Source organism: Vanacampus margaritifer, chromosome 1 (assembly GCF_051991255.1).
Source record: "Vanacampus margaritifer isolate UIUO_Vmar chromosome 1, RoL_Vmar_1.0, whole genome shotgun sequence".
Classification (NCBI taxonomy): Eukaryota; Metazoa; Chordata; class Actinopteri; order Syngnathiformes; family Syngnathidae; genus Vanacampus; species Vanacampus margaritifer.
Window position 1 is genome coordinate 15,429,597 of NC_135432.1, and position 27,561 is coordinate 15,457,157.

The 27,561-nt window shown below is 38.2% G+C and overlaps 1 protein-coding gene across 1 annotated transcript in view; it reads left to right on the forward strand.

Annotated features, from left to right (window-relative positions):
- plagl2 (pleiomorphic adenoma gene-like 2) overlaps positions 1 to 27,561 on the forward strand; it is a 61,350-nt gene that overhangs the window by 20,789 nt on the left and 13,000 nt on the right. The window lies entirely within an intron of this gene.

Sequence of the window (27,561 nt, forward strand, 5' to 3'; positions counted from 1 at the left end):
AAAGCTGTCCTAATTGAATGATAAAGTGGCCCGAGATGGAGTGCAGTGAATAGGCAACAATGGCCGGCCTGTGTGTGGTAGAGGGATTCTGGTTCAGATCCAGCCTTTGCCTCTCAGCTCCGAGAGGGGGCCTATTATAACGCTCTCTGCTGGACTCAGTCACGTGACTCCCTCTCTCTCCCAAACTCCACTCTCTGAATCCCATCACATCACGGGCTCGCTCGGTGCTCCACTCAGGTCGGCTGGATTGTTGAGTTCTGCCAGCAAGCATCTTTCGGCATCGGCTATTGGACCGTGCATTTGTTTGTGCTCCTGTACATATTTATTCAAACAAATTGTGCGAGTAACGCTACAGATACATGGGAAAAACAAATGTTGAGTTTTACGATCTTTTCGAGAGTTGTGGAGGAAAATACTGCAGCATCACTTAACACATTTATTAGACCTCCTTCTTTCCCTTTCGGCTTAACCCCATTTCAGGGGTCACCACAGCAAATCATATTCTATCGCTCCCTGTCCTCTGCATCCTTCTAGCTATCTATAAGTCTTCCTTCACTACATCCATAAATCTCCTCTTTGGTCTTCCTCTTTAGCGCCCACCTGAAGGCTCCATTTCGAGCCTCTTTGTCTCTCATCTACTCTGTACATCTCCATATGATCTCAATCTAGCCTCTCTAGTTTGGTTTTCAAATCTACCAGTCTGTGCTGCCTCTCCGTTGAGCTCTTTCCTGATCTTGTCCATCCTCGTCACTCCCAAAGAGAATCTTCAACTCCTGACAAATACAGTTGTGCTCATAGGTTTACATACCCCTAAGGTAGGAATATCACGACTGTACCTTACTAACAAAACGTTAGCCATTTAGAGGGATAGGTCTTGGTTAATTATGACTACCGCTGAATTTATGGCTGGTTTGTTACCATGGTGACCTGTACTGTAGATAGGGGGCAGTGGGCTGAGGATTTATTTTTAAACTATGTATGAAATGTATGTTTTGTATGAAAAGGGATATACAAATAAAGATTGATTGATTGATTGATTGCTCAGTGTAGGCAGTAGGCACTAACCATTTCACAACCAAGTATTGGTATGTAAGTATGCCCTTATCTGTTCTTATGTCCTTGTGATCTTGTGAAATGTGATCAGTCGTGGCCCAAGTCCAGTTCCAATTTAAAGTAACCCTAACCCATAAACCAACCATAACACATGGAATACCCGGACGTTGTTCTTGTCTGTTAGTTTAAACCAAGGAAGCACTGGTTGTCGACTTGTTAAGACTTGGCTGGGAAAATATCCCAAAATGTATTTCAAAATGGATAATATGACAGTGGAGAAAAGAAAAGTGTCATCTGCAAGTGGAGGTCTTGCCGTTCCCTATAAACGGAATTTCCGCACGTTAATCTCATGGACTCTAGCCACGTAGACCGTGTGCCTCACCTGCACTAAATTTAAAGGGAATACAAGTTGGCTGTGTTCAAGCCCACAATGCTAACTTACATGTGTCTGCGAAAATAGCACAATACAGAAACTCTACCTGTGCACGTTAAGATCGCGTTTTGTGCTAGACTTATGCTGGGAACGAGAACAGGGGCCAGAGTCCTGCCTTGTCAGCTATGACAACTTTGCATTTCTTTATGTTTGGGTCATTTTAGCGCACTGTGATGATTGTCTGGTACTGGTGTCTTCCAGAGCGGCTTTAAAAGGTGCCATTACGCATATAACATGATGAAACTCTTTAGGTAACCTAACAATATAGGCAATGTAGTGCCTTAAATAATCCTAACGTACACTGAAGACAATTTAGTCCTCCAATTAATCTAATATAGTAATTTGCTTGTAAACCATTTTTGTTTGTGAAACCTTTTCAACAGATCGTCGTGATCATCATGCACTGTATTTCAAAACACCAACAGCTTTATACATCTGTTAACTCATTCACTCCCAGCCATTTTCACTGAAGTAATCCCCTTCTCTCCCGGCTGTTTTGCTGGATTTTGATTGATTTTGCAAAGCCTACAGAATATTCTGTTCTATTGCTATAAAAACATGGAACCTATCAAAAGAAAGATTAGAGTCTCTTGTTTTAATCAGGAAAAAAATATTTCTACCTGTTTCCGTTTAACAGCAATTAGCATTAGAACATAGCTAAATTACATCATTATTCACAAATCTGCTTAGAACTGTGGGTAAATCAGCTTGTTTTCAACATGGCCCTAGTTGATCTCTTCTACTCTGCTGCCGCCTGCTGGCCATTTTTGTAATAACTACCATTGCTTCAACCGTTTTGTGCAGTTCAGACTCGGCTGCATCAAAGCCTTTCTGTATGCGCTAGCATAACCCCCCCCCCATAAAAAAATTAAAACTACGTCTTTGGGACGTTTGAACATTTAAAATAGAGCGTATCCGTTTTTGGGAGCAAATGAGTTAAGAGTCGTCTGGCATGCCGTTACTGGGTGAAATGGACTGGTAAGGCCACATCACATTTGTCACATCGCACATCCGTCCATTCACATAAATAATTAACAAAAAACAAATAACCCACATTTGACAATTTGACACATTACTGACTGACTACAAGCTAAACCACAATCATCCAATCAATGTATTTCTTCATTATATATGATTATACTATGATATATGTGACATGAGGGTATTGGCTCCCCTCTGCTGCCAAATTTTTGGTTGCATGCATTGCACCACACAAAAGAGCTTTGAGGTTGTGAGGAACCAAGGAGCTTTGGGACGGATGCTGGACAATCTGTAAACTATTTGATTGTCCATCTTGAAACCTAAAGCTTTCTTAGAGACTCGTGTGGCGCCTTGCCTCCCCCCATCACACATTGAAGTGTTGGCGAGGTAGTGAGGTGGAAGACCACCCTCCGGCATCCCAGTCATTCAATTGATGTTTTTTTTTTTAAATCTTTGGTAAGGGGTGGTGCTGGTAATGATGTTGGTTTGTAGAACTGAGAAGGAAAGTGCTGTCTAACTCGAGTGTGCTGCAGTTTCTTTTCTTGTACTTTGGCTCTTTTTTTTTTTAGATTAAACATATTCAGCATCTGCATAGTGTTAAATGAACTTCATCTGTTGCTGTCCCACTTTGACCATAACAAGTGACAACAAGTGTATCACGTTGGGTTTCTTTCTGTACTTTAAGCATTGGATGCATTCTGTATATTTGGCACTGAAAAATGATATAAGTTGTTACTTTGGAGTACAATAATTATGAATGTATTGAGGGCATAGTATTGAAAATTTTATTATTATTTTTTGTGATGCTGTTACTGGGGTGGCTAAGTCATATTGTACTGTATTACAAATTGCATTCTCTTTTGGCAGATATATCACACTGAACCAATCTTTCTTTTACAAAAACGGGTTGTTTGAGTAATTAATGGAAATGGATACCGGGACCATACAAACCCAATATGTATACAATTAAAATCCTAAAAATTTAATGAATTGGTGGACTATAACCGCCTTAAAATTATGTAAAAAGCTCATCACCATTTTTTTGTCAAATATATTGCAAAAAAGAGAAAGTGGGTATAAATTAAGAGGAACTGATTTTTTTTCTCAACCAGAATATAGAACGAAACAAAAAGAAAGATGCATTTCAAATCCAAGAGAACAGAATGAGAATAGACATAGACATAGTTTGTTTTTTTTAACCTGGAGTTAAAAGCAATTATACTTGCTAACTTCACTTCTGCTGGCATTTTAATAAATAAAGTTGAGTTGAGTAGACATTCTTGTGTATGTTATGTCCTCCCTGCTTGCATGGACAGTTTGTCTGAATTCCATACTACGAAAATATGCATTTTAGTCAATTGAATTGCCAATGAAAGTGAGTGTGAATGGTTGTTTGTCTCTACAGGTGCTATAGAAAACTGATGGATGGGTAATATTATACTCAAACTAATTAATTGTGCACTAACAAGTGAGGTTAGCACGTCCGCCTCCCAGTGCTGAGGACGTGAGATCGAGTCCGGGCTTCGGCCTTCCTGGGTGGAGTTTGCATGTTCTCCCCGTGCTTGCGTGGGTTTTCTCCGGGTACTCCGGTTTCCTCCCACATTCCAAAAACATGCATGGCAGGTTGATTGGACACTCCAAATTGTCCATAGGTGTGATTGTGAGTATGATTGTTTGTCTCTGTGTGCCCTGTGATTGGCTGGCAACCAGTTCAGGGTGTACCCTGCCTACTGCCCGAAGCCAGCTGGGATAGGCTCCAGCACCCCCGCGACCCTTGTGAGGAAAAGCGGTCAAGAAAATGGATGGATGGATGGACTAACAAGTGACACAATGTATTACATTTACAACTTTCCCATCATGGGTTTGTGCAGATCAGATCTTAAGGGACTGTGCAGTATTGTCTGTATCATGTTCCTAATACTCCGTTAATAATATGACGGCAGCTGTATTTAAAAAAAAAATTTTTGCTAATAATATAATTTTTTGTTTTTATTGATAATGTTTTTTTTGGTTTCCCCAGTATGGCGTCAGTTGTAAATTCCACTTCAGTCACATGACGGAACGTTGCCCGTACTGACTGCCATGTTAACTCCACTCCAATCTTCTCGTCAAGTCTAACCTGCCGATTGCAATTTTGGCCTATTGCGATGTGTAATTGAAAGCACATGCAAACAATTTTGTAGCTTTACTTTGATGGAAAATTCCGCCCCAACTTTCAACAAAGTGCAGCATTTACACAAGTACAGCTATGAATTCTTAACTAGATGACTTGTTTCATAAAAGAGGATCCATCTGTGAAAAAAAACCTCAGTAGTTTCTAGTAGTTATGACTACTCCTATTTTGACCCGCTTGTCTTTGTTTTTGCTTTTTAAAATATGATTATTTCCATCCATTCATCCATTTAATTTTTTATTTTTATTTTTTTCCTTTCTTCCATTTTCTTTAGCGTTTCATCACTGGCCAGTCGTAGGGCACTTATAGAGACACATTCACACGTCACTGCATGGGAACCGAACCCATGCTGCCCGCACCGCCACTACATCATCAGTTATTTCTTGATATGACTCATTTGAGAATGTTGTCATGCACATATTTCTTTCTCCTTGTTGTGTCATTGCGTCCCTGCTCATCTTCCGCCCTCCTTACTAGCCGTCACACTGCTGTCAGTCTCCCTTAGGTGCCCGAAGCCTCCAATTCACACATGACCACGTTCCAAAGAAATGCAAGGAATGCAGGCTTCTCATTGCCCATTTTTCAAGGCCCTGTTTATGCAAGAATGTTATTCTACAAGTGGCTACCTTTGACCAAGCTCTGTTTTGGCATTCACAACATTGACTCATAAGCATTGGTGTTTTCTTTTGCATTTCACCCATGTCGGGGATTTGGCCTAAAATAACCTGTTTGTTCTGTGATTCGTAGCAGCTGAGTTGCTGCTTTTGTCGTTACTGTTCTTTGTAAATTATGTGCATGAGCTGTCATTGTCAGTGATTTTAGATTATTGCCAGAGCCACACAACAATTTTGGTCTGGTTCTCAAAAGAGCACCTGACCTTTTTTTTTTTTTTTTTACTATACCCATCCACCTCGCGGGATGAATTTATAGACTTACAGGATAACATGATCAGCTGATTTGGCGCAGTTCTCAAACTTCTCACCATCAACCATCTCGTGTTGATCGACACAACTTTTCAAGACCTAGCCCAATCTCTGCAAAAAAAAAAAATTAAAACAAAAATTTTTTTTTTTTTGTACGCTTCGCTTTCTTTATGGCCCGTACAGCAAAAATGTTTGATACGTAAATGTGCAGTTACACACTTGAATCTGATGCTCTTTTAATATGTTCAGGGTCCCTGATTATTGCAAAGCATTTTCTCCTGATTTCTTTATTATTATACTAAAACTGCATCATAAGCAACCCTGCAATCGGGTGAATTGTGTTTTATAATCCAGATTGTCTGCCAGGCTATCAAGGTGTCGTAGCCCCTTCAGACCTGCATTTTATCTGCTGGGCAAAATGTGGTTCTTTTTTTGTGTGTGCTGATTTTGGCTGTTTTCCCACATAAGAACAACATGGAATTTTTCTTTTTTTTTTTTGGGTGGGGGGGTGGTCATGTTTTTAGTTGTTATAGTGGACGCCAGGATAATATGGCTGTAACGTGATCCAATCGTGAACCAGAAGTGTTGACATCATCCAAATGATGCGTTTTATTGGTTTAGACATGCAAATATGTCTTGTCCACTGCGACCATCTATAATTCGGAAGTTTTTTTTTTATGTGATTGGATGAGCAAATTGAGGAGCGTGTGTGCGTGCGTGTATGGATTCAGAAGGCAGACAGTTAAGCCGACTTGTTGAATGTTGCTGTTTTTCATTTTGGTGTGGTTACGACAGAGTAACTGTTCATTGTCTCAACAGAGGTTGTTTATTGACCACGGCTCATCTTTTTTTCAGCATTTGAATACAAGCTTCAGCACTGGACTGACGACAACAGTGACTAGTCGACCTCGTCGCAATATTCTTCCCATTTACAATGGCGTAAAAAATATCTGAAATCATGCCAACTATTTAGCACACACACACGCAAACAAAAATAGGTTATACGCTGAAAAACACAAATGGAGAGAGTTCAGTAGCGTTCATCAGTCAGAAGAAAGTTAGTAGCAAAATAAAAGTTGAATAACAGAGAAAAAGAATATAAAAGAGGGCTGCGGGGGTTTGTGTTGTAACCTGTAGATTTGTGTAAAGCAAAGCTGCTTTAACAATGCCTGTTGTTTTAAGCGACGCTGACATTGGCAAACTTGGAGATTGTTTGTTGCTGACCCCATGTGAAACACACACACACACGCACGCACGCGCACACACAGACTGCAACAGCCCGGCTAAACAAAAGTGAATTGCAGCAGCTCGATGCAAAATGCCACTCAATCCACACAGGAATCAGTTTCACTCAGTTTTTACACAGGTGATCAAGCAGTACATTATCATTTGAAACTATTCCAAAAATAGCTAACATTCATTTTGTAGTATAATAAAATAGGTGAAATTTAGCTTACATTTTAACAAGATGTTTAAAAGCAAACTATGTTTAAGGTTTACATTTAAATTAAAACTTTTTTTTTTATTGGGGTAAAGATTAGCGAGAAAAAAGTATTGTGTGCATTTAAATGTGCTAAAAAAACTGTCAAACCTGTGTGCGGAAGGCATTTTGAGGAAATTCACTAAACTATAACTGGAATTTGGACATGGCACAGAAAATGTGTCACATTTGTTAAGCTTTGTGGAAATAGTTATAAAATCTATATCCGTTTGATTGTTTATTTTGATAAATCAGTTTTTTTCCAACATAAAGACTATTTTATGCAATTTTATTACATGTATTTATTTATTTGTTTAGAAATGTAGGCACACTATTGAGTATATGAGGTAGAGATTTGGAACAAAGCAAGGAATTTAGCATTTCATTCATATAATTTCATACACCAATAAATTATTTTAAAAGTTTGGTAATAATCTTTTCCAAACTTCTATAAATCCATTTTGTTATATGAATTCAAATTACATGTATTAACAACACATACCTGCACTTTTTACAAACATCAGTTTTACTCTCTTAAAACAGTTAAGCGACTCTTTCTCAACAAGTTCAACAAAATATCAATTGAGATACACAGTGAATGGCATGGCAACATCATTTCTTAAGTTGGAAAAGAGCATGTCAGATGATGATTAAAAAAGACCCATAATCACAGTGCATAAAAGAACAGATAGTTTCCTTGTTATTCTATTGACGTGAAATATGTCTACTTACTTGGCTGCTGACGAATAATCCATGATTTGCTTTCAAAAAATCTCAAGTTACTTTCACATTATGTTTTGGGCTATTATCCATCATTACTATCGGTTTTGTAGCATTTGGATAAATGTATGTGGAAAAAAATGTGAAACTATAGTCCTATACGCCTCAGAATTAATCTTGTTAGTTCTGTCAACAGTCAATCACACCAACATCAGGAAATTATACATGCCCATGTTATAACCTTGCCGCCACCCCGTTTGATACATGATGTGGTATGTTTTGCGTCATGAGGGCTTCTTTTCTTTTCCCATCATTCTCATACAAGTTGACATTGTTTAAATAAATCTAATTCCAGAACATTGAGGGTTTTTTTTTCCTTTCTTTCTTACTAAATGTTTTCTGGCAAATTTAAATCTGACTTTTATGTGCATGAATATTGCCAATGGTGGTAGTGGATGTCAAACTTCAACAACATTGCTGTCTGTTACTGTAATTATAATGGCCAATTTCACCTAAAGCAATTACTGCTAGGTCTCCTAACAAACATGACTACATTTATTAATAATCGTATAATGAGTAGCTAGAACTACCTGGACGAGTGATATGGTTCAATTCAATTCAAAATTTTAATTTCATTTCATTCTTAAAAAAAAAAAAGAAATGAAATGGGACAAAAAGAAATAAAACTTATTATATCTGCCCCTGATGAAAAAAAAAGGATCAACACAAAATGAGCAAACAGTCAAGATGCTTTCAATGTAACAATTACACAAAATAATTCATGACCTTGTACTATATATACTGTATATTTCCAATCATTTTGCTTTTATACATTTAAAAAAATATACAAATAGACTGAGATTATTTAGTTTTATAATACAGATTGTTCCACAAACTGACACCTTCAGTATACATTGTTCTTTTTGTTTTGTTCTATATTTAGGTTTGGAAAAAAATATTTGTTTCTATTAATTTGTACTCTCCTTTTTTAAATTTGATTTGCAGGTAAATTAGGAAAATTCCATGCAGTTAAACTCCATCAATTCTAAAGTTTATTTAACCTGGTCGCATACAATGTTTTCCAATATTTTAGAAAGCTGTGAGAGTAGAGATATCGGTCTATAATTTAAAAAAAAATCTTTCTTATTTACTTTTTTGAAGAGAGGGACTACTTTAGCTATTTTCATTTGTTCTGGGAAAATTACTATTATAAATGACAAGTTTCAAATGGACGTGAAAGACTCTATAATCACGTCTATGATTTGCTTTATCAGTGACATATTCATGTCAGTGTAATCATTTGATTATTTTATTTTTTTACTAGCAAAAAGTTTTGAACTATGTTCAAGATTTCACTAGTATTTTATTTTTTTACTAGCAAAAAGTTTTGAACTATGTTCAAGATTTCACTAGTTTCTATGGCCTTAAGAAAAATACTGTTACATTGCTTGGTATGATTCCATAATCAATTTTATCATTTGGGATATTTTGTGATAATCTTGGGGCAATATTCACAAAGTAGTCATTGAATTTGTTTCCAATTTCCTCTTTGTCATGAAATACCAAATGGTCCTTAATAAACTAATTTGGAGAGATTGGCTTTATCTTGCCTTTGTTCAAGGCTTTATTTGTTATCCCCCAAGTATATTTTGTACTACATTTATTTTTCGCTAATTAGGTGAAGTAATCAATTTTTTGTCTTCTTAGAATGCATACAAGTTTACCAATCAATACCAATCAATATTAAGAGTGCGTATCTCCAATATATTGAATTTTAATTCAGCATTGTTGCTGAAGGAGAAATTGTAACTAATCACTTCAGACAGCTAGCGAGTACTGTATTTCTACCGATAAGTATCCTATATAAATGGGCCGGGTTTTTTTTCTCTGTAAACCCTGCGAAAAGGGGACTTTTGGATTCCACACTGGGTGGGGTTTAAAAGTTAAATGGCCAGTGAGGAGCACAGCAGTGGTGAAAGTGTGCATGTTTTACTCTTCACACATGACAAGGAGGGTTTGGGGGCGGTGGTGCAGGAGGGTCGTGCGACTGGCGTGACGCCCGCTGGCACCGTGCCCACATCTCCGGCTGCTGCGGCGCTCCGTGTCATGGCCGGGACTCCCTACCAGGGCTTTCCCCAGAATTCCCCCTTACACACACACACACACACACACACACACACACACACGCACACACACACACTCACAAACACAAACCATACTGTACTTCCCATGTGTCAACATTTAGTTCATACGATGTGTCTCGTGCACAAGGTTGGTTTTGTATGTTACACCTGACTTTTAAAAATTGATTATGCAGCATGTCATATAAACGGCACTATATAGGTATGAATAACAAAAGAGCAAAAATATTATTGTAGTTATCCATATTGCCATATTTTTATTTTATTTTTGTGAACATAATTTATGCGATGTAGTCAGTGAGTGTAAAAAAGTCTACATACCCGTGTTCAAATGCCAGGTTTTTGTCATATAAAAAAAAGGGACCAAGATAAATCATTTCAAAACTTTATCCACCAACTAATTGCTAATTGAAGAACATGAAATAGTTCAAACTTAAGTGTGATTTTTTTTTAAAACTAAAACAATATTGTATTTGTTTGCACGAAACATTTCCTTTGGAATTATGATCCAAAAAGTCAGCCATGGTTTCATCGAACCATAACACATTTTCCCACATGTTTAACAGAGATCAAATGTTTGTTTGTTTTCTTTGAAAGATTGTCTTCTATCTTACCATGCTACACCTTAGCCCAAACACATGAAGAAGACAGGAGATTGTTGTCACTTGTACTAAACCGAATAAAATGAAAAATGAAAAAATGATTCCAATCCACAAAGCTTGGGACAAATACAAGTTCGGAAATCTGTCTCCCTTCTACTAAATTCTCCAAAATTCTTGAAAAATGTTTCAATAAAAGATTAGATGAATTCATAGAAAAGCATAAAATACTTTCTGATAATCAGTATGGATTTAGAACAAAGCGGTCAACTGCACTAGCTTTAACAGAATTTAGCGAAGAAATTACTGATTCCATAGATAAAAAGAAACTTACAACAGGACTGTTTGTCGATTTACAAAAAGCATTTGATACTATAAACAATGACATATTGATTAGTAAATTGGAGCGTTACGGTATTAGGGATACAGCCTTGAATTGGATCAGCAGTTATTTACAAGAAAGACAACAGTTTGTAGAGTTGGGGGAATTTAAATCAAAATGTTTGGACATGATATGTCGTGTACCCCAGGGGTCAGTGTTGGGGCCTAAAAAACTGTTTATGTTGTATATTAATGATTTATGCAATTTGTCTCATTAACTGAAGTTTGTGTTATTTGCAGATGACACAACTATTCTGGTTTCTGGTGAGAAAATGCAGCTTATTTTGGATACTTCCGAATTTAAGAAAGTAAAAACATGGCTTGATAAAAATAAGTGCTCAATAAATTTAAACGAAATTTGTTGTGTTTGGTAGTGATAAAATAGGGAACTGCGCAAGATTGCAAATTGAAGGTGTAGAAATCGAAAGAGGTAAATGAGATAAAATTCCTGGGGGTAATTGTTGATGATAAAATCTGCTGGAAACCACACATTAAATATATTGGATCCAAACTTTCTAAAAGCGTCCCCATTCTGACAAAAGTCAAACATTTTCTCAACCAGAAATCATTACACGTTCTGTACTGCTCTCTCGTTTGACCATATTTGGATTATTGTTCAGAAGTTTGGGGAAACACCTACAAGATATCATTACAACCTCTGTTTCTGAGCTAGAAGAGCAGTCCATAATGTAGGCTATTTCCACCACACCAATACACTGTTTCTACAATCTAAAACTGTAAAATTCTTTGATCTTGTGGTATTCAATACTGTACAATTGGTGTATAAGGCTAGAAATAATTTACTGCCGGGCAATATTGAAAATATGTTTTCAGAGAGACAGGGAGACTACGGTTTGAGGGGAATACATCATTTAAAGACAAAGTATTCAAGAACAACATTGAAGCATTTTTGTACATCTGTATGTGGAGTGGAGGCTGAGTACTGATTTACAACATTGTACAAACATAGACCAGTTAAAAGGAAATCAAAATCAACAAAATCAACATTTTTGAAAAGTATAGGGAAGAGAATGTGCTTGTCAATAAAAAGTAACATTGGTTGTTGTTGTTGTTTTTATCGTTATTATCGTTGTTATTATTATTATTATTATTGGTAAAATATATATATGCATATGTAAAAGTATTATAATATATGCATAAGGTACTGTACACTGTTCAATATATTCACTATTAATAATTACTCTAATAACCTTTGTTATTGGCAATCAAGATACATTAGCTGTATATTAGCAGTTTTTTTTGTTTACTATACATACCTACTATTTATTGTGTAACGGATATTAAAGGGGTAGGACCTGATAAGTTTATACTTCTTCCTACTCTTTTTCCAACATGTATGCGTAAATGCGCAGCTTATGATTGGGTGATTGTGAAACACTGCGAACATTTCTTATGTTGCTTGCGTTGCTTTAATGTTTGTTTGTTGTTTTGTATGTTTTGTGTATTTTGGACTTTTATAACCAGACTGTTTTTGTTTTTTTAATATATATATATACATGTTTAGAATAAAATGAATTAAACAAACTAAACTAAAAAAACAGCCAGACATTCTTACAGCTACTTTTTTTTTGTATCTTGCTGTCAGTTTTGGAGGGCATCCAGTTCCTGGTGATGTCATCATTGTGCCATATTTTCTCCACTGGATGCTATATTTATTGCCTTTGAAATTCATCCATACTCTTCTTCTGACTGATAGTTTTGAACAGTGACAACGCCCCAATGCTATGGAACCTCTCTGCGCACCATGACTTTTGTTGTAAAATATAACAAAAATGTAAGCGAAGGCTTACTAGAGCAGTTGAACTTTATTTGGGGTGGCAGTTAAAATGGTGGCATGTTTAATATTAGTTTGAAGTGATTTGGTTAATTTGCCATTTGTTATAAAAGGGCACACTTATGCAACCACATTTATCAGATATATAATTTTACTTGTCCTGTCTGAACGATTTCAATTATAATTAAATTGATTATGAAAAAATATGAAACTATTTATCTTGGTCTTATTTTTTGTATTATTATCACAAAATCTCAGGATTTGAATAAGAGTGTGTTGACATTTTATTTATTTTATTGTATTATATAATAATGTACCATTGTATTTGTATGTTTTCCCCAAATCAAATTCATTTTACTTTTCATTACATAAGTAAATGTAAACAAGGTCAATGATCATGCAACAACAATTACGTAATTTTTATATAATTTTGACATTTTGACAAAAAAAGGAAAACTATTCTAAATTATTTATTATTTTTGTTTATTTGTCTTAGTGCACATATTTCAGGGTTTGTAATGTGTTAAAGGGTAATAAGGTGATTTAAATGTATTAAATGTTTTTTTGCAAGGTATTCATTCAGCTACCGTAATTGTTTTAAAAGATTTATCTGCTAAACTTAAACTTAAAATATGGGCTTTTTCTCCCCCCTTTCTTGCTAAACCTTTGCAAGAAAAAAGTTTGTAACTTATTTGTATGTTCCTGGACCTGCAGTGTTGACATAGTGGGTTAAATCAACTTGAAGTTGAGTCAATTATTATCATCGGTGCAAAAGCAACGTCAGTTCATTTTGGGTCACAGCAGCGGGCTGACGTCAGGAAGCGGCTGGCGGCCAGTGGCGGAAGTGTCCCGCTGTGACGGTTTGCCACGCCCCCTCTCAGTCAGACCACAGCGTGGTGGACTAACTTTAGCCAGAACGGTTTTAGTGGCCACATCCCATGCCGACCGGTAGGAAGGCTATTAAGAGTTTGGCAAGGAACAACCGCACACTCTTCCTCTTGGTCGCCACCCTGCATGTGCTGAGCGCCACCGGGGGTCAGAGGATGTAAGTGGGAGAGGAAGTGAAACCTGGCTGAGGAGGGGGCTACATTGTTGGCTTGAATACAGAGACCTCTGTGCACTGCTGACTTCCTCACTTTAACATCTGCAATTCAATGAACAGAAGTGTAATATTGTTATAGAGTGTAGTTAAATGTGGTTTTTATGTACATGTCGACTTAGTATTAATTACTGTAATTCTTGATAATTCAACTTTTAATGCAATGCCACTGTATCGTTTGTCTCTAAAATCAGCATGAAAGTATAGCAGGAGTTCTTACAGAAAGGAAAAAACTTGAAACATTTGGGAGATTATCGACATCATTTTCAGGTTATGGTCGAATTTTTCCAATCAAAAAAATGGAAATAATCTATTCCAGGGTAAAACTCTTGCCATTACTAAAACATTTGTACAGTCAACAGAGGTAGGCAGTAACGAGCTACATTTACACCGTTACATTTACCTGAGTAACTTTTGGTAGTTTTACCACACAATACTTTTTACTTTTACTTGAGTCGACGTGGGAAGAAGAAACGCTACTCTTACTCCACACTCTACACTCGAGTCGTTACCCGATTGACCATCTTTTCACGCAAGCGCTCCGCTTGACTGGATGTCTGGAAGCATTTCCGCCGACACGTTGCTTATATAAATATCGTGGCGGCCGTGGCTCAGGGTGTAGAGACGATCGTTCAGAAACCAGAAGGTCGGCTGTTTAAACCCGCTCTCCCCAAGTGTCGTTATGTTCTTGGGCAAGGCACTTCACACACGCACTGTTAATCGAGTTCAAAAAGTTATTTTAAATTTTTTTTTTATGATTTGAAGATGCCAGCATTTGCAGATAATTTTATGTTTTTGTCTTTCTGATGACATTGTTTTTAAAAATAAATCAGACTTCATGTTCCAGCAGTTACTCAGTACTTGAGTATTCTCTTCAGCGAATACTTTTTTACTTGTACCTGAGTGATTTTTTGATGGCTACTTTTTACTTTTACTTGGCTAATATTATTTTGATGTAAAGCTACTCTTACTTGAGTACAATTTTTGGCTACTCTACCCACCTCTGATAGTCAATGTTTTAAGTCAAAGTAACTATCATGCAATTGTAACTACGAATGAGCGAGTATCAATACCAGGTCTAAGTATTAGGAATTAAGAATCGGTACTTGCGACGGTGGCCAATAACAGTATTGTTACCTCTTGTAGCCGTTTTACGATTAGGAATTAGAAATGAGAAATTATAAGAATAGAATATTGCCATTAATTTCATGTAATTTTAAGGGAAATTCTATATTGGGATTTACAGGTATTTCTTTAAAACGATCTGACATTATTTTTGGCAAATTTTATGTATTAAAAGTACTAGTGGTATCAGTACTGTGCAGTATTGTATCAAAACAAAACTGTTCAACCCTGTGCATATGATGATCCATTTTTTAACATTCTTATTGGTCATACTCGTATAAAAATATACCACTCGCTGGTAATAGTAAAACTAAGTTTAACGTTAAAATGCACAACACTTACATATGACAGCTTCACGCTTATTGCTTTGTAATCTGTTTTTCCGTTTTTCTTTTAATACACTTTTTGTTGTCTGCTTCCTTTTGGAATAAATGACCCAATTTGCAGTTTCTCTGCGGATGAAAAGGGCAAAATGGATTGAAATATTTACATTTATATTCTTGGGTTCTTCTTATGTGTGTGCGGTGCAATGTGCGGTCGTAAAAAGACAGCCTTCCTGTAGGTCAAAGGATCACTGCCAATGGCGGACCTCCTTCCCCCTCCTAGGTGGCTGCTCCTTTTCAATGGGTTCACTAAAGCCTGACCTCTCGCCTGTCACACTAGACTTATTTGACTGCTGCAAAGACCCTTGACTCCACCGCTGCACGCAACTCCTCTTTTCCCTCCTTTTTATGCTTTATCCCATTTCCGCTATTATTTACATGCTTCAGCTTCACACTAAGCCCTTTAGTCTATGTGCATATATTTTTCATTTAATCCAAACTCACTAAGGCTACATTTTTGTGATTTTTGTAAAGTTGTGCATACAAATGTTGGTGTAGCTGCAAAAATGTCCCAAAGCACTCTAATGTTTGCCAAGTCAGTAGGTGGCAATGTCCCCTCATAAAGACACAATACAGGTGTTCCAAAGCTAAAACTGTCTTCTAAATACATTTTTTTTTTTATTACTATATGAAGGTATTTAAAACACGATGTTTGTAAGTAATGTGACTGTTGGATGCTTTAGTTTTTTTTGTTTTTTGAGAAAGCTCAGTATTGTTTATTCGGTAATCTTACCGATTTGACATATCATCATTGCTCTCTTTTTTGTATGTACGTGTGCGGGTCTGTGTGTGCATATGTGCGTGCGTGGGAGTGTGTGCTCATTAATTCACCTAAAACCTCTTAAAAATCCCATACCGTTCACCCAAACCGAATATTTCAGAATCCCGCTAGAGTCGTTCAGTTGTCAGGAGACCCGAGGAAGGATCAAAGAAAAGAAAGAAAAGTGAAATCCAGCACCGACCAGACATCACCTACTACCCACCGGGTTACCATGTTGGATGCATTAGTAATGTAGTAAATAGGCACTTTGTTGGGGAAAATAATGTGAGTGCAGTGTATAGCAGCTACTTCCTGGTTCATGGATGCTGACATGCAGTTGTGCCTGAAAGTTTACTTACCTTTGGGGTATGTAAATTTATGAGCATAATTGCAAATGTACAAAAGATAAACGTAGCTTAACGACACAAAAAAATGCTATGAATCGTCACCAAAATTCACATGCATCTCTACTCATGTCAACTTCAATCTCTGAAAATATCAAAATAATTGCCACAGTATTTTGGATTGTATGTGCATTCAAACTTTTTCTCACAATACAGTGTGCTCATAGGTTTACATAATACTAGAGCAGTGGTTCTCAATCTTGGTCCTCGAGTACCCCTATCCAGCCTGTTTTCCACGCCTGTGTCCAAATTCATAAGACTGGATCAGGTGGGGCAGGTTTCCACATGATTCAAAATCAGCAATAGCGCAAACGGTGAATTGCCAACTTGTTTGCGTTTACATATATTAGCTAGCAACTACTTACTGGCAACTGGTTGATTGTCTGTGTGTGCCCTGTATTGGCTGGCAACTGGTTCACGAAGTACCCTGCCTGCTGCCTGGAGCAAGCTGGGATAGGCTGCAGTTCCCCGCGACCCTTGTGAGGAATAAGCGGCTCAGACAATGGATTGTTGGATGGATACTTACTGGCCAAGAGAATTATTTATAATGTTGGTAATTGGCAAACTGGACTGTACCATTTTCAATTCTGGGGTGGGTGGTGAGAAGTTTTGGAACACTTTAACTGTGAGAATAGATATTTTAACAAAGGGTCAAAACTCTTGAAGTGTTTTTGTTAGTCTCTCTTTTGTTAGTTTGTTTTATATTGGACTTCCATTTGCTTTTGAGGGCAGAGCTAGCAGATTTGTTGTAGCACAGAAGACGAAAATGGGAAGGAAAAAAATCCCATGTTCACAATTTTATCGAACCATAATGTTGCTTTTCAGTGAAAACTGACTAATTGACGAGCCAACTGTACAAATCCTTATTGACGTTTAAACCTAATTACTACTATTACCTAATCACTAATCATCTTCCGGACTACAACGCTCTGTGACAGTCCTCGAGATCCACTGTCCTGCCAACACACCTGATTCGACGAACAGGATCATAATCTGGCTTCTGCAGATCTTGCTGATGAGCTGATCATTTAAACGCTAGTAGTGCTGATGTTTTGTGATATCGAGAACATATTTATCATAACTGTTGTTTGATACAAGACGTACCACATCACAGCACTTGTGTTGCTTTATGACATTGTGTCGTAGCATTTGCCGCAGTATGCTACAAGTGTGTTAGATTGTTTTAACAAAAATGAGACTGATAGCACGGTCACTTGCTAAATATGCAAGTCTATCCTCAAATCAATAAAAACACAAGCAAAATCTAAACAAAACAGTAAAGCAAAAAAATGCTTGTTTTCTGTTTTGTTTTGTTTTTGTTTGTTTTTTTCGGTCTGCCTACCCTCTCATGTCTTAACAACATATAATGCTGTGGAACAAAGGCTCACACAACTTGTTGAAAAGAAACATGCGCTGGGCTTCCGCTATTTACAACAAATATATTTAGCGTAGTATTGAGTTGTATTTGTAATCATTTATTTGTATTTGTTTTCTATGTCCGTGAAAATATCTCTTCATAGTTGTGCTTAAAAGTTTACATATCCTATATGTAAACTTATGAGGATACTGTATGGTGACTAAAAGGTTGAATGCCCATAAAATCCAAAATACTGTGGCAATTGTTTTGATATTTTCAGAGATTGAAGTTGACATAAGTAAAGAGGTGCATGTGAATTTTCGTGACGATTCATAGCATTTTTGTGTTATTAAGCAGCGTTTAGTTTTTGTACATTTACAATTGTGCTCATAAGTTTACATACCCCAAAAGTAATGTAAAGTTTCAAGCACAGCTGTACATTAATTTGGTCTGTGGTGCAAAAAAGATTGAGGACCGCTTGTACTATGCTGAAAAAACTATCAAGGATGTCATCAACTAATTGATTTAGACTCGACTTACATCATCATTAACTACAAAAAAATGTTTGTCAGGTACTTTTCTACTCTCTCTCTCTCTCTCTCTTTTATTATTATAATTTTTTATTTGTTAAATTTGATTTATTAATTTATTTGGGTGGTAGTGGTAGTGGTTGTTTATTTAATAGTAAAATATTTTAAAAAATCAATTACCTTTCAATATGTAAAACTTGAAAAATAAAAAATAAAATAAAATTTATTTTATATGAGCCAGAGAGGAATAGTAAAAATACAGGTTTAACATTTTACAATTACTTAGTTAATATTACAAAAAAACAAAACAAAATGGGAATCTAAGTTCTTTGCAACAACAGTAAATATATACATTCAAAATAATTGATGCAGTTGTTTTTCTAGGACGTAAAGCCTGCCGCACGATAAGCTCGAAGTTTGAACCCACGTTGAACTCAAATTTGGAAGAGGACATGACATGAACAAAGAGAATAATTTGATTCAAATGACTCATTTGAATGTACCCAACATGGTCTGTAATGCTCGCTACATGTTGGCCACAATCTTTTGCTATTTTAACCGTGGTCACCAGTAGTATATCCAAATGACAATGTCTATATCCCTTAACGATGGTGAAGCCGTGTACATTCCAGCATGATTCCATTAGTTGGGGGAAGACCACCACCGACACCTCCCTCAGCCGTGCGCTGATTGTCTAGCTTGCGCCAATACTTCATAAACTATATTTGTTTGGTTTGGCGGCGCAAAAATCTCGCTCGTTTCCAAACCCGGAAATGTATGCGTCCCGGCGTCGTTCTCGACCGGACCAGGACCAGGTATGTGGACCCTGCGGGCCGGTGGCCGTTGGTCTCTCGCCGAGCCAGATGTCTGGTGTAGTACCAAGACTGAACTGTGAGAGGCAGCATGCTGCCACAGGGTATCTAGACTGCTGGATAATACAAAGAAGAAAGTTTGGCAATAAACGAAGAAACAGAAGAAGCTAAGCTAATGTGAGCAATAAAAGAATAGATTTTTCAAAAACATTAAAACAATTGAAGTACACTGTTCAACCAAAGTAAATTTGGACAAAACTTCGGACAGTTACATGTTGAACTGAGTGAATGCGCTTAAGATACATGTTTGTGGAGCATGTTCACATCCTCAAAGTAATACACAACCCCCACCCCCTGCTCTCTGCTGCTCTACCACCACCAACCCCTCCGTCACCCCCCTTGCCTGACTACCCCCTCCTAATAAGAGCGGTTGTTGTCACCTAAACTCCACACGGTGAACTCAGCCTCTATATTTAGGCTGTTCGTAAAGTTTAGTGAAGCAGCGCCTGCCGCCCCACTGAGCCAACCATTCTTTGGCCGATGTGGCTTTGCCCGCGTCAACCAGGCTTCATCCGCTACAGTTGTTTGCACCATCATCAACATTATAAAGCATCCGATAAACATTTCACTCCCTTCCTCACATGCATATGGCGAAGGTCGGCATCAGTGGGGTTAATAGCAGTCACTCAGCATGCGGGAGCTGTGGCGGGCGGGCACGCGGTGCAGTGCAGAGGATGACCTCTGACCCTGCTGGAAAGGAATGTGGAAGCTCTTTCATCCAGGACAGAAACCAAAGACACCCAGGCGGAAAGTGGCGGTTCAATGCTGCTTTCAGCCTTCCTGATTAGGGGAAGTTAGCAGCGCTTCCAGCGAACGTACGTACGCAGCCAACGAAGCCATTTTGGAAGCAAAGTTCCTGGTCAAGCTTTTGTGATGAGTGCTTGTGCGATTAGATGATGGGAAAGGTCGCGGTTCTGTTGTTTGTGCTGAAGCTCTAAAACTGTCTGAGTTTAGATGCTACTATTACTGGAATGCCAACGCGTTGCCAAGGTGACAACACATAAAACAGAAAAGTATGTAAATAATAATAATTGAATGCCCATAAAATCAAAAATACTGTGGCAATTGTTTTGATATTTAAAGTTGACTTGTGTAGAGATGTGCATGTGAATTTGGGTGACGTGGTTCACTTATTGCGGATTCACTCTATCACATATTTTTATTTGGCTCCATAACGCATACATTGCGGGGTGTACATCGAGTTGTAGCTCAATATTTCGTGGGTTTTTCAGAGATTATCGCCCCACCCCATGGATTTACTGTATTTTTGTTTTTTCATAAAAATGATGTACTGTACGGTACAGCTAGTTTTCTTATTACGTTTACTAAGTTAACAAGTGTTTAAGAGGGTGGGAACTAGGCATGGGCCGATTATAAATTTTGACGGTATGATAACTGTGAACAATAATATCAGTGTCACGGTATCATGGTATTAAAATGATATCTCTAAAATGTCCTTTTTGGGAATATTTTTGTGAATAAAAACAGCTCATTCTTTTATTTAACACATTCAATTACATTGTTAAACAAAATGTAGAATATTTGGTACATTCAAAAAACATGTACCATGATAGGTTTAAAATGTTGACATTTTATTTCTGTATCTACACATTAAGGCCATTGCACACACATTAAGGCCAACCGAAGGCAATTAACTTCAAAGAGGCTGTTCATTTCCACAACTTCGCAAGAGCTCATTACCGGTGACAGACAGTATTAGTGTTATTGAAATTTTATTTTTATTTTTATGACCTCTTCTTCACCTATCATGGGTGGGCATGGAATGTATCACCCACGAAAACTGAGGAAACACTGTATTCAAATTGTGAAATTGTTGTGCATGATGAAATAAAATGAAAGATCGCTTAGGCCTAGTATACTGAATTTTGGTCAATATGGTGGACGTAAGAGGCCATTTCTCAACATGCATTCTTGTCCATACTTAAAGTACGTCCTTATGATCTCACTAAACGTCATCAGTCGCGGCCCAAGTACTGTTCCAATTGAAAGTACGCAAAAAACCATAAGGGTCGATTAAAGAACGGATGAAATACCCGGATGTTATTCTTAATGCGAGCTTCCTGGTTCTGACGCATTGCCGTAACTGTGTACCATGTGACTAGATGTTATATAATTATGAGTAATATATTAAAGAAGTATCATTTGAAATACATGGGATTTATCCAATTTAGGATTATCCATCCATCCATTTTCTTAACCGCTTATTCCTCACAAGGGTTGCGGGGGCGCTGGAGCCTATCTCAGCTGGCTTCAGGCAGTAGTCGGGGTACACCCTGAACTAGTTGCCAGCCAATCCAGGGTACACAGAGACGAAAAACCACTCACAATCTCACACCTAGGGACAATTTAGAGTTTTCAATTAACCTGCTGTGCATGTCTTTGGAATGTGGGAGGAAACCGGAGAACCCGGAGAAAACCCACACAGGCACGGGAAGAACATGCAAACTCCACCCAGGAAGGCCGAAGCCCAAACTCGATCTCACGTCCTTTGCACTGGGTGGCAGACGTGCTAACCAGTCATCCACCGTGCCGCCCAATTTAGGATTATATTAGGGGGGGAAAAGTTCTGGAAAGACACCGATGTGAGTTTTTTTTCAGATTCTTCTGAAATTGTGGTACATCTATAAAAATTACCTTTGAATATATAGTACATCATATTTAACATATATTAATATGTTTATATATAATATTGTAAATTGCAGTTGTTAAACTAAACTGTGTTAAAAAAACCACCAGATTTAATAAAGTTGTACTTTACACGTTAGATATTTACTATTATTTACGCTCATAAAAGGGGAGGGAATACCGTACTCACAAACGTGATGCCGGTGGAGAGCAGCAATGCACATGCCGTGCCTAATCTGCCGGAAATGAAAGATGCTCCTCCGCTGCCATTCGTTCCTTGAAGTACGAAATGCATCTTGGGATATTTTCCCAGCCAAACCTTCACCAAGCAACAACCGATGGATCCTTGGTTTAAACTAGCAAAAAAAGAATGACATTCGGGAATTCCGTGTGGTCTTGGCTTATGCATACTTTCGATTGGAACAGTACTTGGGCCGGCATTGATGACTTCTCACAAAATCACAAGGACGTAAGTAAGGTTTTTAACCGGATGTATGTTGTACAAACACATTTTGAAACATCAAAATAGTAGTACAAATTCATTGAAAGCTAGTCATATGATATAACTGCGATGAATTACGCCAGCTTGGGAAGAAAAAGGGAGTGTTGGACTGCTCCCTCACAGTGGGCATTGGAAAGCTATTTTCGTTTATTTGTTTTTTAAGGTGGTTCTTGGTGTAAGTGGTTTGAGAACCACTGTTTGATTCCTACACTTATTTTGTTAATAAACAGGTTGCACATCAGTCTTATTAAAATACGTGTATGTGTAACTTTAGTTCTAACTTCACATCATTACATGTGACTATTTTTTATTTTTCAAAAACGCTATCCATCTGTTTTGATTTGGGTTGTAGGGTATTGTTCATTATAAAATCAGGAAACAAGTCAGGACCTGTAATTTACAGTTTTTGCCCAATGCTTGAACACTATAGACACATGCTTAAACCAAAGCAACATAACTTGAAGTTGTTGTCACGATACCTTAAACAAAAGTACAGCTTTACACTTTAGTTGCCATCCTGTAACACACTTGATCCTTCTTGTAACATACTTGCTCCTTCACACTATTTCATACATAAGACACTTAGTTCAAACATGAAATCTCAGGGCATCATTGGGAAAACACATCTTTTCAAAATATAACACGCATTGTTTAATTGAAGATACAGAGAAACACCTGAAAACACTTACTTAGAAAATTGAACACCAACAGCCCGCTACAAAAAAAGGACTCAGTTAAGCCATTTTGAAAACTTTGCAAGCATGGACCACATAAATACATTCAGAAAGCTAAAGGGGTAGCTGTGTGGTGGGATGGAGCGGTTCTCTATATGTTGTTGTCTGCGTTGAGGAAAGGCATCCGCAATATGCATTTTTTGTTGCAAAGAATCTTGGACTTGGATGAAGCTGCCCAGCCTCATAAATGTATTTTACATTGACGAGGCAAAACAGACGACGTGGACGAAATAGAATTGGTCAAAGGGCAATTGTGCATGTCCCGGGGGCAGCGTGGGGGAAATATCGCATTGTGTACCGCCATAAGTCTTCAAGGGCTACTGCACCATCATGCCAAACTGAGTCCCTTCAATGCACAACACATAATCACATTTCTAGATGCACTTCATGATGTAAGCTCTACAGGATAGACCGGAGCAGTTCAGGTTTTTTTTTTGTCTGGAATAATGTTAGTTTCCATCGGGCTGCTCTGGTCCAGAAAAGGTTCCCCAACCATGATCAATATGAGGTTGTGTACTTGCCCCCTTACACAATTTCTAAATCCCATAGAAGATTTTTTTTTTTTTTGCTTGGAGATGGCATGTATGACCACCGACCACATGCCCGTCCGTGTGCCTCTTCTGCAGGCAATGGAACGGGCCTGTGGAGACATTGAAGTAAGGTCAATCCAGGGATGGATTTGTCACACAAGGCGATATTTCCTCCGATGTTTAGCTAGAGAAGACATTGTTTGTGATAATGATGAGATCCTGTGACCAGACCCCAACAGACGTCAGGATCCATAAGCCCACTTGCACAGTTGTGTTTTCCTGTGTTTACAGTAGTAGCTGACTTTAACAAGAATTGACTCCACTGGAAAATAATCTACTGCAAAGTAATGATTTAGTTTTCGGTTGAAAAAGGGCCTTCTGTAAAAAAAGTGAAAACAAAAAAACTGCTGTGTTTTATATAAAGTAAACTAGTGCGGTGATCTGATCTGAGAGCGTATTTATATGATGCAAGTGGGTATCATTTTGTTATCACAATGACATTTTGACAAAGGATTGTTAGGTTTTGATATCAGTTTCAATTTGACCTAAATGTGAATGGCGTATTTCCCTGTATTGTGTCTTGTTTGCTTGAGTTTTGACACAGTGAGCCAAAGTTTGCAAAACGTGTTCAAGCAATGGGCAAAAACTGTAATACGTGATGGGTATGTATGTGTATTGATTATATATGCTCTTCATCTTCAACCACCCAAAAAATCATTGAAGATTCAAGAGTCACTATTTTACCCTTATACAAATACATGAAAATGTATTGAAGCATACTGTTATCATTACACAATGCTGCCAAAGTTAGAAATTGTAATATTTCTTCAAATCGGAGTTCTTTCTTGGTAGGCACACAGTATGTGCATTCGTGCATGTGTGTTTTTACATGTTTGCCTGTGTGTCTGTGTGTGTATGTGTGTGTGCACGATGCTGCACAAGCCCGGCCGGCTATGTGTGTTGCATGTCGCTGTTGTGCGGCGGCACGACACGGCATGGTTCAGGCCAGGAATGTGCGACGTGGGTAGGCTGCAACAATGGAGCCGGGCTCCCTGAGGGTGGTCAATGGGATGGGTGTCACCCCCCTGCACCCCCCCTGCTGGGTGATGACCACTGCACAATGCTACAGCTGTCAGGTCCTCTTATCCACCACTGTAAACACACATACACAGGATAGCACACATGTGACCTGCAGTAAATGACATAATTTGGAACTCGCAAAATGACTCGAACACTTCAAGTCCAATTACAGCAAAAATATAAATATATATTTGTATTTGGTTATTACCAATTCTGTTTATTTTGGACAGCTGTGACATAAACATTACATTGGTTGGTGATCTCATACATTTGTTAACCGGTGTGTATAAATAGTACAATATAGACGCGTGTTATGTGAACAGGTATGCACTCTGCACCATAGCAGTGGATAGCATAGCGCTAGCATGGGAGTGGAAAAACACTTAAAGATGTTATCTAATGTGGTCCTCATGGAGCTATGAAGACACATTTTAGTGCATCCATTTACATGTGTGTGTTCATGTGCGTGTGTTATGTGTTGTGGACACCAAAACGTGGTGCTCTCGGAGTAATGGAGACGTGTTTGTGTACACGTAAACATCCGACGCATCTGTCAAAACACTTGCAGCAAATTCCATCATGTTAGCTGTCATTCTCAACTCGGTGACCTCTTACACAGAAAGTGTGCAAGTGTGTTGCTAAACACATGTGTTTACGCGGCTCCAAGTACGCGCTCTGGAGTCACGTGACCCTGCCGTTGTTGTGTCCGCTCAACCTTGGACTTAACTGCCGTGTTAGTTGGTAGCTGAGGGCACAGAGGTCAGCTGGGGTGCTTAAAGGAATGTGTAATGGTTGAGGGGTGGTGGGGCGGAGGGGTTAAGGGTGGGCTGCTAAACTTTAGGGCAAGTTGTGTTTCTCTTTGAACTCTTAATGCACGTCCATTTTGTGTTGAATTTCGGGTTGTCGTCAACTTGAAGACCATGTGTGCATTTCTCAAGTGTTTCCTGGATCCTCACCCACTTTCATGACAAGTACATGCATGTACACACGAGCACACACACACACACACACACACACACACACACACACACACACACACACTTGTACTTACATAATTGTGAGGACATCCATAGACATAATGCATTTCCTAGCCCCTTCACCTAATTCCAACCATCAAAAATGATTGCTTACCCTAACCTCAACCATAACCTAATTCAGCCCTAAACTCTAAAACCAAGTCTTGACTCTCAAAAAGAGGTCTTGAGAGTTGTGAGGACCGGCCAAAATGTCCCCACTTCACAAAAAATGTCCTCAATTTGTTCGTTAATGATGTATTTTAGTCCTCACAGTGTAGTATGTACAAGTACACACACACACACACGCAAACTTGTACTTATATAATTGTGAGGACATCCATAGACACAATGCCTTTCCTAGCCCCTTCGCCTAACTCCAATCATCAAAAATGATTGCATACCCCCATTGCTTACCCTAACCTCAACCATAACCTAATTGAGCCCTAAACTCTAAAACCAAGTCTTGACTCTCAAAAAGAGGTCTTGAGAGTTGTGAGGACCGGCCAAAATGTCCTCAATTTGTTCGTTAATGATGTATTTTAGTCCTCACAATGTAGTATGTACAAGTACACACACACACACACACACAAACTTGTACTTATATAATTGTGAGGACATCCATAGACACAATGCCTTTCCTAGCCCCTTCGCCTAACTCCAATCATCAAAAATGATTGCATACCCCCATTGCTTACCCTAACCTCAACCATAACCTAATTCAGCCCTAAACTCTAAAACCAAGTCTTGACTCTCAAAAAGAGGTCTTGAGAGTTGTGAGGACCGGCCAAAATGTCCCCACTTCACAAAAAATGTCCTCAATTTGTTCGTTAATGATGTATTTTAGTCCTCACGGTGTAGTATGTACAAGTACACACACACACACACACACACACACACACACAAACTTGTACTTATATAATTGTGAGGACATCCATAGACACAATGCCTTTCCTAGCCCCTTCGCCTAACTCCAATCATCAAAAATGATTGCATACCCCCATTGCTTACCCTAACCTCAACCATAACCTAATTCAGCCCTAAACTCTAAAACCAAGTCTTGACTCTCAAAAAGAGGTCTTGAGAGTTGTGAGGACCGGCCAAAATGTCCCCACTTCACAAAAAATGTCCTCAATTTGTTCGTTAATGATGTATTTTAGTCCTCACGGTGTAGTATGTACAAGTACACACACACACACACACACACACACACACACAAACTTGTACTTATATAATTGTGAGGACATCCATAGAAATAATGCCTTTCCTAGCCCCTTCGCCTAACTCCAACCATCAAAAATGATTGCATACCCCCATTGCTTACCCTAACCTCAACCATAACCTAATTCAGCCCTAAACTCTAAAACCAAGTCTTGACTCTCAAAAAGAGGTCTTGAGAGTTGTGAGGACCGGCCAAAATGTCCTCACTTCACAAAAATGTCCTCAATTTGTTGGTTAATGATGTATTTTAGTCCTCACAGTGTAGTATGTACAAGTACACACACACACGCACACACACACACACACACACAGTCATGATCTGAAGCTACACATGAACACACTCCAGAACAGGATGGTGTTAAGTTTGGTCTTCAATAATGTAATGTAGTGCAGTGCCATAAAAACAGTCTTGGTAGTCTTTTCACACTTATCATTCAGCGCCCTCTAGTGAGTGGAAGTAGTTTGTCTGTAAACAAGTGGGTCACAGTCCTGCTGCAGACTAACTGGAGAGATGTGAGACTGTATCCTGAATAGAGGTGCAAATAGTTAAAAAAAAAAAAAATCAGTATATTTAGATACATTTTCCTGTAAATTTCATTAGTCCTATATTATAAACATTTGGTAGA